Source organism: Halichoerus grypus, chromosome 11 (genome assembly GCF_964656455.1).
Source record: "Halichoerus grypus chromosome 11, mHalGry1.hap1.1, whole genome shotgun sequence".
Classification (NCBI taxonomy): domain Eukaryota; kingdom Metazoa; phylum Chordata; class Mammalia; order Carnivora; family Phocidae; genus Halichoerus; species Halichoerus grypus.
This window is the reverse complement of record NC_135722.1, coordinates 56,597,167-56,612,858: the sequence shown is the minus strand read 5'-3', so window position 1 is coordinate 56,612,858 and position 15,692 is coordinate 56,597,167. Positions and strand designations below refer to the sequence as shown.

Below are 15,692 nucleotides of genomic sequence, written 5' to 3'. Positions count from 1 at the left end.
TCCTGCCGACAACCCATGACTCCCAAGTACGACACATCGTATTCATGTATTTAGACTTTGTGAGCTGTGGCCCGTTTTCAAGAACAAAATTCCTAGGTTTCAGCAGTTGCTAAATAAACCAAAGTGCTGCTTCCAAATGTTCTGAAATCTAGAATTAAGCAATGTCAAGAACAAGCTAAGGTTACTATCAAAATTTAAATAAGATATAAAAATAACTCATTTTCTACCTGCTCTTTAATTTGTATGCAGTGTGCCAACGTTTAACAAGGTAAAAGAAAAGAAAGGTGGGAGGGACTTGGTATTTTTGGTCAGTGTCTTTCCCCAGGCAGAGGGGTAGAGCCAGAACCGGAAGGGAGCTGCGGGGAAGAGGCGCTGCCTTTCCAGCCTAAAACTGGCACGGGTTTCCTTGTTAATGACTTCCACCCGAAAGCTGCTCCTTGCGAAGGAAGCACTTCAGTGTCAGAGAGATGCCCCCTACGTATAGCCCAGGTGGCTGTTTGCAGTTAATGGGACAGAAAAGCATTCCAGCAACATACGGCCTTTGAAAAAGATGTTTTACTCTTGAGTAGTTTGATGAAATTACATTTCCAGCATGATTGTGGTAAAAAGCAAATCTTGTGACCTCCCTCTCCCCTTTCTTGTGCTCCAAAGAAGCAGGCTACTATGCTAATGGCAGCCGAGATTAGAACAGACTTATAAACCTCAAAAGCTTGAATCAATACAGCCATTAGTATCCCACGATGAAGTCCCATTTGCAGCATCCTCGTTTTATAGAAAGGTCGATAAATGTACCAGTTTTTTGTTTTGGTCTCAGGAGTCGGAAATAAAAACAATATGCTTGTATACATAAAACAACTATGAAAAGGACAGGACCCAAAATACACCTATGTACAGAATCACAGAACTTTAGAATCCTAGAAAGGTTCTCAGAAGATCACTCAGGCCACAGTCATTTTTTACAGTTTTGATGACAGAATAAATAGGCAGTGTGGAGGTGTTCACCACTTTGTAAAACAGCCCCTCCCATGTTTCGTAGGGCAGTTAGTGCTGAATTAATATTTTTCTTCCTCTGACTTTTACCAGTTAGTCTCTGGAGCAGTACATAATGAGGTTCTACTCCCATTTATGACAGCCCTTCAAGTGATCCACCAAGGGAAAATCCCGTATTTGTGTCCCCTTCTGTTGGGTGCCAAGTATTCTGTGAGGGAATCAAATTCATTTGTTAAAAAGAATTCACTGAATTCCTACTGAGTGTTTTGTACTGTGCTAGGTGCTAGAGATCAAAAAGTAAATGAGAGGCATATTCCTGCTTTCAAGGAATTTATATTCTAGTGGCTGGAGGGTCATGAAAGCCAGAAAGAGTAGCATGCGTTGAAGTTGGAGAAGTAGGCAAGGTCCAAGTCATGTAGGGTCTTTTAGGCCATTGTAAGGAAATAAATTTTATTTTAACTACAATGGGAACAAAAGCGTTTAAAATTTGCTGAATTACATTTTCAGGTATATGGAGCAAAATTCAGAAGGTCCGCAGCCACCGAGTTCCCCTACCAAGAGGGCAACCATTGCTATCAACATCTTGTGTATCATTCCAGAGATACCAGACATACTCTATGCACAGACAAGTGTTTATATACACACAAATGATACCATTATACTCACTGTTATGGCCTTGCCTTCTTTTTCCCCTTAGTGTATTTTGGAGTTCATTCCATTAACAGAACATATAAAATGGCATCATGCTTCTCATAGCTGCATAATACCTGCATCAGTTATCTATTGCTGCATAACAAACTTCGTGGCTGAAAACAGCACATTTCTTATCTCAAAATCTCTAGGTTGAGAGTCCACGTGCAGCCTATCGGGTCCTCTGCTTTGGGGTCTCTCACAGGCTGTGGTCAAGGTGTCACTTGGAGCTGTGTTCTCATCTCAAGGTTTGACTGGGGACCGATGTGCTTTCATGCTCACACAGTTGTTGGCAAAATGCAGTTCTTTGTGGGTTGCAGAACTGATGCCCTCAGTTTCTTGCTGACTGTTGGGTAGAGGCGACCCTCAGTTGCCTGCTGTGTATGCCTCTCCATAAGGTAACTCACAACATAGCAGCAGGCCTTATCAAATTAAGCAAGGGAGAGAGTCTGCTAGCAAGACAGATGTACATTATCTTATGTGATATAATCATGGAAGTGACATCCGGTTACCTTTGCCCCATTCTGTATATTGGAAGGAAGTCACATATCCCACTCACACCGAAAGGGAGGGTATTACACTTGGCATGAGTACCAGGAGGCAGAGATAATGGGGGCCATTTCAGAGTATGTCCATTAAGGTATCCATTGTATAGATGGACCATAATTTATTTAACAAGTTTCCTCTTAGTGGACCTTTAAGTTGTTTCCAGTATATTTGCTAGTATAAATACTGCAATAAGTATTGATACTTCATTCTGCACATGTCCTAGGATTGCACACATCATAGGATTAAATTTCTAGAAGTGGTTTCTGGGTTGAAAGCTAAGTGTATTTAAAATTTGGTTGGGGTGCTTGGGTGGCTCAGTTGGTTAAGCAACTGCCTTTGGCTCAGGTCATGATCCCAGGGTCCTGGGATCGAACCCCATGTTGGGCTGCCTGCTAAGCAGGGAGTCTGTTTCTCCCTCTCCCTCTGCCTGCCTCTCCCACTGCTTGTGCTCTGTCCTTCTCTCTCTCTCTCTCAAATAAATAAATAAAATCTTTGAAAAATAAAAAATAAAATTTGGTTGATTGCAATGACGTGGATAGAACTAGAGGGTATTATGCTAAGCGAAATAAGTCAATCAGAGAAAGACAAATACCATACAATCTCATTCATATGTGGAATTTAAGAAACAAAACAGCATAGGGGAAGGATAGCATAGGTGAAGGGAGGGAAAAATAACACAAGATGAAATCAGAGAGGGACACAAACCAAAAGAGACTCTTAACAATAGGAAACAAATTGAGGGTTGCTGGAAGGAAGAAGGGTGGGGGGATGGGGTAGCTGGGTGATGGGCGTTAAGGAGGGCACGTGATGTGATGAACACTGGGTGTTATATACAACTGATGAATCACTGAACTCTACCTCTGAAACTAGTAATACACTATATGTTAATTAATTAAATGTAAATAAAATAAAATGTAAATAAATAAATTAAATTTGGTTGAATATTTGTTGTTGCCAAATTAGTCATAAAAAGCATACCACCTGGGGATACCCGGCTGGCTCAGCTGGTACAGCATGCAATTCTTGATCTCAGGATCGTGACTTCAAACCCCATATTGGGCAAAGAGCAATTTAAAAAAGAAAAAAAGAAAGAAAAATTGTGCCAGTTCATGTTCCACAGGCAATGCATGAGGACGGTGGCTTCCCCCACAAACTTGCCAACTTCGTGTATCATCAATTTTTTGATCTTTGCCAATGATGTCTGAGTCATTTTCATTTGCAGTTCTCTTACTGGAGAGATTAGAATCTTTTCACATGTTTAAGAGCCATTTGTATTTTCTCTTCTGAAAACTATATTCTTTGCCACTTTTCCTATTAGATTTTTTACTTTTTCAGGGCTCAGTTGGTTGAGTGTCTGTCTTCGGCTGGGGTCGTGATCCTGGGGTCCTGGGATCAAGCCCCACATCAGGTTCCCTGCTCAGAGGGAGCCTGCTTCTCCCTCTCCCCTTGCCTGCCACTCCTCCTGCTTGTGCTCTCTCTCTCTGTCAAATAAATATATAAAATCTTAAAAAAAAAAAAAAAGATTTTTTACTTTTTCTTATTGACCAGTAGGTCAATATATATATATATATTTTTTTTTTTTTAAAGATTTTATTTATTCATTTGAGACACAGAGATACAGAGAGAGAGAGCATGAGCAGTGGGAGAGGCAGAGGGAGAAGCAGACTCCTGGTTGAGCCAGGAGCCCGATGTGGGGCTCGGAATCATGACCTGAGCCGAAGGCAGACGCTTAACCATCTGAGCCACCCAGGCGCCCGGTCAATATATATTTTTTAAAACTCATTCCACTTGTGAAGAATTACCTGAGTGCAAGACTGGAGTTTGACAGAAGAGTGGTGGCAGGGTGATGGAGAAGCATATGGGCTTGGAGTTGGAATTGACAGGAGTTGGAAATGGAAATGGATTCAGTGTAGGGCTTGTGGGTAAGGACGGACCCCTTGTGGCCCCTGTATTTCGTGTGTTGCATCTGGATGGTTCGTGGCACCATTTGCTAAAATGGGAAAAATGCAGAAGAAGCAAGAAGATGGTAAGGTGGTATATGAGCTTTGTTTTGGAAATTGTAAAAAGAAAAACTAGGACCTTGGTTTGGAAAGATTTTATTTTTTTTAAAAGATTTTATTTATTTATCTGAGAGAGAGAGAGCATGAGTGGGGGGGGCAGAGGGAGAAGGAGAAGCAGACTCCCCACTGAGCAGGGATCCCAGACTCGGGGCTCGATCCCAGGACCCCAGGATCATGACCTGAGTCAAAGGCTGACACTTAACTGCTTAACCGACCAAGTCACCCAGGCGCCTCTGGAAAGATTTTCTTAAAGACACAAAACAAAGGATAAAGAAAAAGATTAGATTGATAAATTTTACTAAATTAGAATTTTAACTTCTGTGACTTCTGTGTAATAGGTGGCCTTATAAACAAAGTTAAAAGACAGACAACAAATTAGGGGACAGTATTTAATAATATACAAAACAAAAGATTCATATTACCTCACACAAGAAGTTTCTACAAATCATTTATAAAAAGACAACTCTAAAGGAAATAAGCAAAATATATGAATAGGCAACCAAACAGAACGAAACCTAAATGGAACCCAAATGGAAAATAACTATTTTCACTGGATAATAGGAAAATACAAATTAAAACAAGATTGAGATCCCATTTTTCAACATCAGATAAGCAAAAGTTAAAGTCTAACAATAGAAAACATTGCTACTTTCACATATGTTCTGGATGGAAATGGAAATTGAATCAGTCTTTTTATAAAGCAATTTGATGGTATCTAGTAAATCAAAATTTCATATGTTTTGAAACTCAGCAGTTCTAGTTCTAAATACAGACCCTTAAGAAACTCTTGAACAAGGAGAGATCACAACCAACACCAAAGAAATACAATTATAAGAACATATTATGAGCAACTATATGCCAGCCAATTAGATAATCTGGAAGAAATGGATGCATTCCTAGAGATGTATAAACTACCAAAACTGAACCAGGAAGAAATAGAAAACCTGAACAGACCTATAACCACTAAAGAAATTGAAGCAGTCATCAAAAATCTCCCAAAAAACAAAAGCCCAGGGCCAGATGGCTTCCCAGGGGAATTCTACCAAACATTTAAAGAAGAATTAATACCTATTCTTCTGAAACTGTCCCAAAAATAGAAATGGAAGGAAAACTTACAAACTCATTTTATGAGGCCAACATTACCTTGATCCCCAAACCAAAGACCCCATCAAAAAGGAAAATTACAGACCAATATCCTTGATGAACATGGATGCAAAAATTCTCACCAAAATACTAGCCAATAGGATCCAACAGTACATTAAAAGGATTATTCACCACAACCAAGTGGGATTTAACCCTGGGCTGCAAGGTTGGTTCAACATCCACAAATCAATCAATGTGATATGATACATTAATAAAAGAAAGAACAAGAACCACATGATCCTCTCAATAGATGCAGAAAAAGCATTTGACAAAGTACAGCATCTTTCTTGATCAAAACTCTTCAGAGTATAGGGATAGCGGATACATACCTCAATATCATAAAAGCCATCTATGAAAAACCCACAGCGAATATCATTCTCAATGGGGAAAAACTGAGAGCTTTCCCCCTAAGGTCAGGAACACGGCAGGGATGTCCACTATCACCACTGCTATTCAACATAGTACTAGAAGTCCTAGCCACAGCAATCAGACACAAAAAGAAATAAAAGGCATCCGAATCGGCAAAGAAGAAGTCAAACTCTCACTCTTTGCAGATGATATGATACTTTATGTGGAAAACCCAAAAGACTCCACCCCAAAACTGCTAGAACTCATACAGGAATTCAGTAAAGTGGCAGGATATAAAATCAATGCGCAGAAATCAGCGGCATTCCTATATACCAACACCAAGACAGAAGAAAGAGAAATTAAGGAGTCGATCCCATTTACAATTGCACCCAAAACCATAAGATACCTAGGAATAAATCTAACCAAAGAGGCAAAGAATCTGTACTCAGAAAACTATAAAATACTCATGAAAGAAATTGAGGAAGACACGAAGAAATGGAAAAATTTTCCATGCTCATGGATTGGAAGAAAAAATATTGTGAAGATATCAGTGCTACCTAGAGCAATCTACACATTTAATGCAGTCCCTATCAAAATACCATCCACTTTTTTCAAAGAAATGGAACAAATAATCCTAAAATTTGTATGGAACCAGAAAAGACCCCGAATAGCCAGAGGAATATTGAAAAAGAAAAGCAAAGCTGGTGGCATCACAATTCCCGACTTCAAGCTCTATTACAAAACTGCAATCATCAAGACAGTATGGTACTGGCACAAAAACAGACACATAGATCAATGGAACAGAATAGAGAGCCCAGAAATGGACCCTCAACTCTATGGTCCACTAATTTTCGACAAAGCAGGAAAGAATGCCCAATGGAAAAAAGACAGTCTCCTCAACAAATGGTGTTGGGAAAATTGGACAGCCCATGCAGAAGAATGAAACTGGACCATTTCCTTACACCACACACAAAAACAGACTCAAAATGGTTGAAAGACCTCAATGTGAGACAGGAGTCCATCAAAATCCTAAAGGAGAACACAGGCAGCAACCTCTTCGACCTCAGCCACAGCAACTTCTCCCTAGAAACATCGCCAAAGGCAAGGGAAACAAGGGCAAAAATGAACTATTGGGACTTCATCAAGATAAAAAGCTTTTGCACAGCAAAAGAAACAGTCAACAAAACCAAAAGACAACCGACAGAATGGGAGAAGATATTTGCAAATGACATATCAGATAAAGAGCTAGTATCCAAAATCTATAAAGAACTTATCAAACTCAACACTCAAAGAACAAATGATCCAATCAAGAAATGGGCAGAAGACATGAACAGACATTTTTCCAAAGAAGACATCCAAATGGCCAACAGACACATGAAAAAGTGCTCAACATCGCTTGGCATCAGGGAAATCCAAATCAAAACCTCCATGAGATAGATACCACCTCACACCAGTCAGAATGGCTAAAATTAACAAGTCAGGAAACGACAGATGTTGGCGGGGATGCAGAGAAAGGGGAACCCTCCTACACTGTTGGTGGGAATGCAAGCTGGTGCAGCCACTCTGGAAAACAGTATGGAGGTTCCTCAAAAAGTTGAAAATAGAGCTACCCTACGACCCAGCAATTGCACTACTGGGTATTTACCCCAAAAATACAAATGTAGGGATCCGAAGGGGTACGTGCACCCCGATGTTTATAGCAACAATGTCCACAATAGCCAAACTATGGAAAGAGCCAAGATGTCCATCGACAGATGAATGGATAAAGAAGATGTGATATATATATACAATGGAATATTATGCAGCCATCAAAAGGAATGAAATCTTGCCATTTGCAACAACTTGGATGGAACTGGAGGGTATTATGCTGAGCGAAATAAGTCAATCAGAGAAAGACATGTATCATATGATCTCACTGATATGAGGAATTCTTAATCTCAGGAAACAAACTGAGGGTTGCTAGAGTGGTGGGGGGGTGGGAGGGATGGGGTGACTGGGTGATAGACATTGGGGAGGGTATGTGCTATGGTGAGTGCTGTGAATTGTGTAAGACTGTTGAATCACAGACCTGTACCTCTGAAACAAATAATACATTATATGTTTAAAAAAAAAAAAAGAAGAAGAAGAAGATAGCAGGAGGGGAAGAATGAAGGGGGGGAAATCGGAGGGGGAGACGAACCATGAGAGACTATGGACTCTGAGAAACAAACTGAGGGTTCTAGAGGGGAGGGGGTGGGGTATGGTTTAGCCTGGTGATGGGTATTAAAGAGGGCACGTACTGAATGGGATACTGGGTGTTATACACAAACAATGAATCATGGAACACTACATCAAAAACTAATGATGTAATGTATGGTGATTAACATAACCTAATTAAAAAAAAAGAAAGAAACTCTTGAACATGGGGGCACGTGGGTGGCTCAGTCGCTAAGTGTCTGCCTTCGCCTCAGGTCATGATCCCAGGGTCCTGGGATCGAGCCCTGCATGGGCTCCCTGCTTGGCGGGAAGCCTGCTTCTCCCTCTCCCACTCCCCGTACTTCTGTTCCCTCTCTCGCTGTGTCTCTCTTTGTCAGATAAATAAATAAAATCTTTAAAAAAAAAAAAATAAAGAAAAAAAACTCTTGAACATGAAGTTAAGGAGGTAATTTATACAGAATGTCTAGAGCTTTAAAACCACACACACAGGGGTGCCTGGGTGGTTCAGTCGTTAATCGTCTGCCTTTGGCTCAGGTCATGATCCCAGGGTCCTGGGATCGAGCCCCGCATCGGGCTCCCTGCTCTGCGGGAGGCCTGCTTCTCCCTCTCCCACTCCCCCTGCTTGTGTTCCCTCTCTCACTGCGTCTCTGTCAAATAAATAAATAAAATCTTAAAAAAACACACACACGCAAAAATTGTTTTATATTATTCATGAATTCATTTATTAATGTAAATGTATTAATATGGACACTAATATACATATGGAATTTAGGATCATGGTTGCCTCTAAGAAGGAAGGAAAGAGACTGGGACTGAGGATTGAGGTCAAGAAGAATTTTAGCTCTGTACTATATTATTTACATTTTTGCAAAGGAGAATATATACAAATGTGTACATGTGTGTATAGACATCAAGAAATAATGATTTGAGGTAAATGCAACAAAATGTTACAATGGTGAAAATGTGGGTATTTGTGATATTGTTCCTTATACTTGAAAAATTTTTTTTAATTTTCTCAGTGTGAAGAAGACTTATTTTTGGACATACTTAATTTGAGATGTTTGTAAGATATCCTGGTAGAGACTCTAAGCAGGAGAATAGATGCATCATTTGAGCTCAGAAAACTGAGTTGGGCTAGAGTAATACATGTTGGAGTCATCAGTATATACATGATAATTAGGCCAAGGGAGTAGATATGTCAGCTAAGGAAAGAGAATAAATAGTAAAGAGAAGAGGACCCAGGACAAGTCTTGAGGAAATCTAACATATGCAAGCTGAAAAGAAAAAGGAAAGAGACATCAAAGGAAACTGATAAAATGAAGCCAGTGAAGCAAGAGAAAAATCAGGAGTGCATGGTGTCCTGGAAGCTAAAGGAAGAGAGTGTTCATTGAAAGGATGGAAAGGACGACTGAGTCTACTACTGTTAGGATGTTGAGTAAAATTGTTACCAATGGGTGTGGTATCATGGAGGTCATTGGTTTTCTCATTAGGGTAATTTAATTTAAGGTGAGAACAGAAAGACATTGTCATGGGTGAACAAGATTTCTTAGACAAGACACACAAAGCAAAATCTCAACGGGGGGAAATGAATAAATCTGACTACATAGAAACAGTAAATTTCATTCATGTTGAGAGTATCTGTGGAATTACTGGAAACCAACCAGTAAAAAAGATGATCAGAGGGGCACCTGGGTGGCTCAGTCGTTAAGCATCTGCCTTCTGCTCGGGTCATGATCCCAGGGTCCTGGGATCGAGCCCCACATCGAGCCCCAAAGCGGGCTCCATATCGGGCTCCCTGCTCAGCGGGAAGCCTGCTTCTCCCTCTCCCACTCCCCTGCTTGTGTTACCTCTCTCGCTGTCTCTCTCTCTGTCAAATAAATAAAATCTTAAAAAAAAAAAAAAAAAGATGATCCAAAAGAAAAATGAGTAAAAGATAACAATCAACTAATTCACAGAAGAGGAAGCTGGAATAGTCAATAAATATGAAAAGATATTTAACTTTACTAATAATCAAGGAAAGGCAAAACAATAATGAAATGGCATTTCTACCAATAGACTGGCAAAATCAAAGTCTGGCAATGTCAGCAGGCAAGGGTTAACGAGGATGTGGGGAAACCAACAGAATCAAGTAAAAAACTATTAGAACTAATAAGAGTTTATTTTTTTTAAGATTTTATTTATTTGAATGGGAGAACAAGTGGGGGAGGAGGAGGGACAGAGGGAGAGGGAAAAGCAGACTCCCCGCCAAGCAGGGAGCCCCACATGGGTCTCCATCCCAGGACTCTGGAATCATGACCTGAGCCGAAGGCTTATGCTTAACCAACTGAGCCACCCAGCTGCTCCTGAACTAATTAAGAGTTTAGCAAGATGCTGGACATAAGAGCAACATCCTAATTAATGATTAGAAAAGGTAATAAAATATAAGCTATCATTCCTAACGGCAAAAGAAACTATACGTACCTAGAGACAAACTAATAAAAATGTGTAATCATTTTATGGAGAAAACTACAATGTTTTAATGAGGGATATAAAAAGAAAACTTGAGTGAATGGAGAAATAGATACAATGTCCATGCATGAGAAGGCTCAGCATTCTTTTATAAGATTGTATTTATTTATTTATTTATTTGAGAGAGAGCGCATGCACGAGCGGGGTGAGGAGAAGAGGGAGAGGGAGAGGGACAACCAGCCTCTGTGCTGAGCATGGAGCCTCTCACGGGGCTTGATCTCACAACCCTGAGATCATGACCTGAGCCAAAATCAAGAGTCCAATGCTTAACTGACTGAGCCACCCAGGTGCCCCTCAGCATTTTAAATATATGATGCTCCTCACATTAGTTTATAAATTCATTACAGTTCCAACCAGTACCCCCAATGAGATTTTCCAGGGAATTTGACAAGGTGATTTTAAAATCATGAGGAATAATAGAACTGTACAAGTAGTAGTAATAACTGCTGACATTTATTGTGAGCTAGCTTTTGAAAAAACAATGTGGGGGACACACCCTACCAGATACAAAAGAATATTACAAAGTTGTAGTTATTAGTGTGATATAGGTACAGTATTTGGCAAAGAAATATGTGAAACAAAATAGAGTTCAGAAACAGACCATAGCTGTTAACCCACCCTTCTGTGGTAATCATTTCACAATATACATGTGTATGAAATCATCACATTTTACACCTTCAATTTGTATATGCTATATTGCAATAATATTGCCGCAACTCTGGACATTTTTTTTTATTTAAAAGAAAAGTAAATCGGGTGCCTGGGTGGCTCAGTCGGTTAAGCGACTGCCTTCGGCTCAGGTCATGATCCTGGAGTCCCGGGATCAAGTCCGGCATCGGGCTCCCTGCTCAGCGGGGAGTCTGCTTCTCCCTCTGACCCTCCTCCCTCTCATGCTCTCTGTCTCTCATTCTCTCTCTCACAAATAAATAAATAAAATCTTAAAAAAAAAAAAAAAGAAAAGTAAATCGACCATAGCGTTTCTGAGAGTGTGATGTATATTGGAGTTGATTATTGGTGGGGAAATGATGAACTATTTAATACATGGTGTTGGGTCAGTTCTCATATGTAACATTCCACACACACAACACAAAAATAAAATCCAAATGGATTAAAGATTTAAACATGAAAGACTAAAACTTGGGAAGAAAATATAGGATCATGTCTTTATGATCATGGAATAAAGGTTTCTTAAACAATATGAAAAACCCAGACCATAGAGAAAGATTGATATATTTGACTAAATCAATACTTTAAACCTCTATATTACAAAAAAAAAAAATCTTCCATAAATAATGTTCAAAGGCAAGCAACAGATCTGGAAAAGATATCTGCCACATATGTAACAAGGGATTAGCATCAGAATAGATAAAAGAATTTCTACAAATCAATAAATAAAAGACAATTCAAAAGAAAAAAATGGGCGGGGCGCCTGGGTGGCTCAGTCTGTTAAACGTCTGCCTTCAGCTCAGGTCATGATCTCAGGGTCCTGGGTTCAAGCCCCAGGTTGGGCTCCCTGCTCAGGGGGGAGTCTCCTTCTCCCTCTCCCTCTGCTCCACCCCACTCGTACTCTCACCCTCTCAAATAAATTAAATCTTTTAAAAAATGTATTTAAGAAAAAAATGGGGGTGCCTGGGTGGCTCAGTCAGTTAAGCATCCAACTCTTGATCTCAGCTCAGGTGTTGATCTCAGGGTCCTGAGTTTAGGCCCCAGGTTGGCCTCCATGCTGGGCATGGAGCCTACATTAAAAAAAAAAAAAGGAAGTGAGGGAGAGAGGGAGAGAGGGACAGAGAGAAAGGAAGGAAGGAAGGAAGAAAAGAAAGAAAGAAAGAAAAGGAAAGAAGGAAGGAAGGAAGGAAGGAAGAAAGAAAGAGAAAGAAAGAAAGAAAGAAAGAAAGAAAGAAAGAAAGAAAGAAAGAAAGAAAGAGAGAAAGAAGAAAGTATTATTGATACCACATTGCCAAAATAATCTTTAAAAAGAAAGTTGGAGACCTCACACTTTCTGATTTCAAAACATATTACAAAATAATAGTAATCAAAATGGCCATTTGTCTACAACCTGATTTTTAAATGGTCAAAGGACGTGAATAGACAATTCTCCAAAGAAGATACACATACGGCCAACATGTTGGTATATGAAAAGAAGCTCAACATCACTAATCATAAGAGAAATGCAAACCAAAACCACAACGACTGCCTGCTCTGCCTGCTTGTGCTCTCTCTCTATCTCTCTGTCAAATAAATAAACTCTTAAAAAAAAAAACCCACAATCTCACACTTAATAGGATGGCCATTATCAAAAGAAGAGAAAGCAACAAGTATCGGCAAGGATGTGGAGAACTTGGAACCCGTAGGCACTGTGAGAATGTAAAATGGTGTAGCCATTATGGAAAACAGTATAGAGGTTCCTCAGAAAAATAAAAAATAGAATTACCATATGATTCAGCCATCCCACTTCTGGGTATATATCTAAAAGAATTCAAAGCAGGACTTAGGATATTTGCATACCTGTTTTCATTGCAGCGCTACTCATAGTAGGTAAAGAGGTGGAAGCAACCCAAATGTCCATTGACAGATGAACAGATAAAGAAAATGTAGGAGGAGGGACGCCTGGGTGGTTCAGTGGGTTAAGCATCAGCCTTCAGCTCAGGGTCCTGGGATCGCCCCGCATGGGGCTCCCTGCTCAGCGGGGAGTCTGCTTCTCCCTCTCCCTCTGCCTGCCGCTCCCCCTGCTGTGCTCTCTTGCTCTCTCTTTCTGGCAAATAAATAAATAAAATCTTAAAAAAAAGAAAGAAAGAAAGAACAGAAAAGAAAAGAAAAGAAATAAAGAAAATGTAGGAGGCACCTGGGTGGTTCAATCAGTTAAGCATCAGACCCTTGATTTTAGCTCAGGTCATGATCTCAGGGTTGTGAGATCAAGGCCTGTGTGGGACTCCACGCTCAGCCGGGAGTCTGCTTCTCTCCCTCTGCCTCTCCCCCCGCTTGTGCAGTGCTCACTCTCTCTCTCAAATAAATAAATAAATATTTTTAAAAATCTTTAAAAAAAATCTTGTAGGGGCACCTGGGTGGCTCAGTCGTTAAGCGGCTGCCTTCGGCTCAGGTCATGGTCCCAGGGTCCTGGGATTGAGCCCCGCATCGGGCTCCCTGCTCCGTGGGGGGCCTGCTTCTCCCTCTCCCACTCCCCCTGCTTGGGTTCACTCTCTCACTGTGTCTCTCTCTGTCAAATAAATTAAAAAAAACTTTAAAAAAAAAGAAAAAAAATCTTGTAGTATATGTATTTTGTGATGGAATATTATGTAGCCTCAAAAAGGAAGAAAATCCTGTCACATGCAATGACATGGGTTAACCTCAATGACATCATAGTAAGTGAAATAAGCCAGTCATGAAAGGACAAATATTGTATAATTCCACACATAGGAAGTATCTACAGAGTTCAGAATCATAGAAACAGAAAGTAGAGGGGTGGTTGCTAAAGCTAGGGGGAGGAGGGAAAAGGAATTAGTGTTTAATTGGTATAGAATTTCAGTTTTGCAGATGAAGTTCTAGAGATATGTTGCACTACAATGTGAATATACTTAACACTAGTGAACAATACACTTAAAAATGGTTAAGATGGCTGGGGTGCCTGGGTGGCTCAGTCGTTAAGCGTCTGCCTTCGGCTCAGGTCATGATCCCAGGGTCCTGGGATCAAGCCCCGCATCTGGCTCCCTGCTTAGCAGGAAGCCTGCTTCTCCTTTTCCCACTCCCCCTGCTTGTGTTCCTGCTTTCACTCTCTCTCTCTCTCTCTGTCAAATAAATAAATAAAATCTTTAAAAAAAAAAAAATGGTTAAGATGGTAAATTTAATGTTATGTATTTTTTACCATAATGAAAAGCTAAAATTTTAATTTAGCAATATAAATTTATTATTACATTAAAGATACCATAAATCCAAAAGTGTGTAAAATGCATATGTAAAGTTAAAAATAATAAAATGTACACCCATATACCCATGACACAGCTTAGAAAGAGAATAGTATTAATATCTTAAAGGCCTTCTATGTGCTTTTCCTTCCCCAGAGATAACTATTCTGAACATCTATGTTAATCCTTCTCTTGCTTTTCCTTCCAGTTTTACCACTAATATGTGTATCTCTAACCAATGTATTTTTGCTTAATATTGAACTTTATATAAATGTAATTATATATTCCCCTGTTGTTCCTTTATCGTTCATTCGTTTTAACATGACTCTCTTTTTTGAGATTCATCATACTAATGCATATATACACCTTTCTATGAAAATACCACAATTTATTTTCTGTTCTGTTCTTAATGGACATTTAAGATGTTTCCAGTTTGGGAGTATTACAAATGGCTATTCTCCTGTGAATATTCTTGTACATCTCCTAATCCTGGTACATGTATGCAAAAGTTTCTCTGGACACCAGAGTATAGGCTTAGAGTATAGACTTTCAAGGAATTGAGAACAATCTAAATATCCATCAAAAAGGTAATGATTAAATAAAATATGACATATTTATGTGATGGAATATTATACAGTAGTCAAAAGGAATGAATCATTACATTGAAAGATAAAAGTGAGAGAATAGAGGTGCAATGAATTATACTATTCAGGTAAAAAGAAATTAAAAACACACATAACACAATACTAAATATATATAAAAATATAAAAAATGAACTGGAAGTATATACACTAAACTCATTATAATTGTTCTCTGGGAAAGCAAGGAAAGGGGAATTCAGCTATATCTACAGTGTTTTATTTCCTTTTAAAAAAAGGTTAAAAATAAATATGACAAGGGGCACCTGGGTGGCTCAATGGGTTAAACGCCTACCTTCGGCTCAGGTCATGATCCCTGAGTCCCACGATCGAGCCCTGCATCAGGCTCCCTGCTCCTCGGGGAGTCTGCTTCTCCCTCTTCCATTCCCACTGCTTGTGCTTTCTCTCTGTCAAATAAATAAATAAATCTTTAAAAAAATAAAATAAATATGACAAAATATTAATAGTTGTTAATTCGAGGTGATAAAATATGGGTATTTGTTATCTTGTTCTTTGTAATTTTTTTCTTTTAAGTTTTGTTCAAAAAAAAAAAAGTCCCAAATTGGACTCAGAAGAATGTGGGGGAGAAGAATGTGTAAACATCATTTAAATATTTTTAAGTGTTTGCCTAAGAGTTCATCTAGTATTCAAAATAATCTTACTGTGGAAAA

General features: G+C 39.4%; 2 long non-coding RNA genes across 4 annotated transcripts in view; both read right to left on the bottom strand.

Annotated features, from left to right (window-relative positions):
* LOC144379450 (uncharacterized) overlaps positions 1–15,692 on the bottom strand; it is a 40,038-nt gene that overhangs the window by 22,900 nt on the left and 1,446 nt on the right. For 2 of the 3 annotated variants that reach the window (XR_013442486.1, XR_013442488.1), the window contains exon 2: positions 15,317–15,428. This is a non-coding gene — a long non-coding RNA (uncharacterized LOC144379450). Of the gene's footprint in view, positions 1–3,951; positions 4,536–15,316; positions 15,429–15,692 lie in introns of those variants that run through there. The other variant, XR_013442487.1, reaches the window with a different exon arrangement.
* On the bottom strand, positions 1,422–3,380 carry LOC118549132 (uncharacterized). The gene is made up of 2 exons (XR_004923928.2): positions 3,211–3,380; positions 1,422–2,026 (listed from the first exon to the last, which is right to left on the bottom strand). It is a non-coding gene; the product is annotated as an uncharacterized LOC118549132 (long non-coding RNA).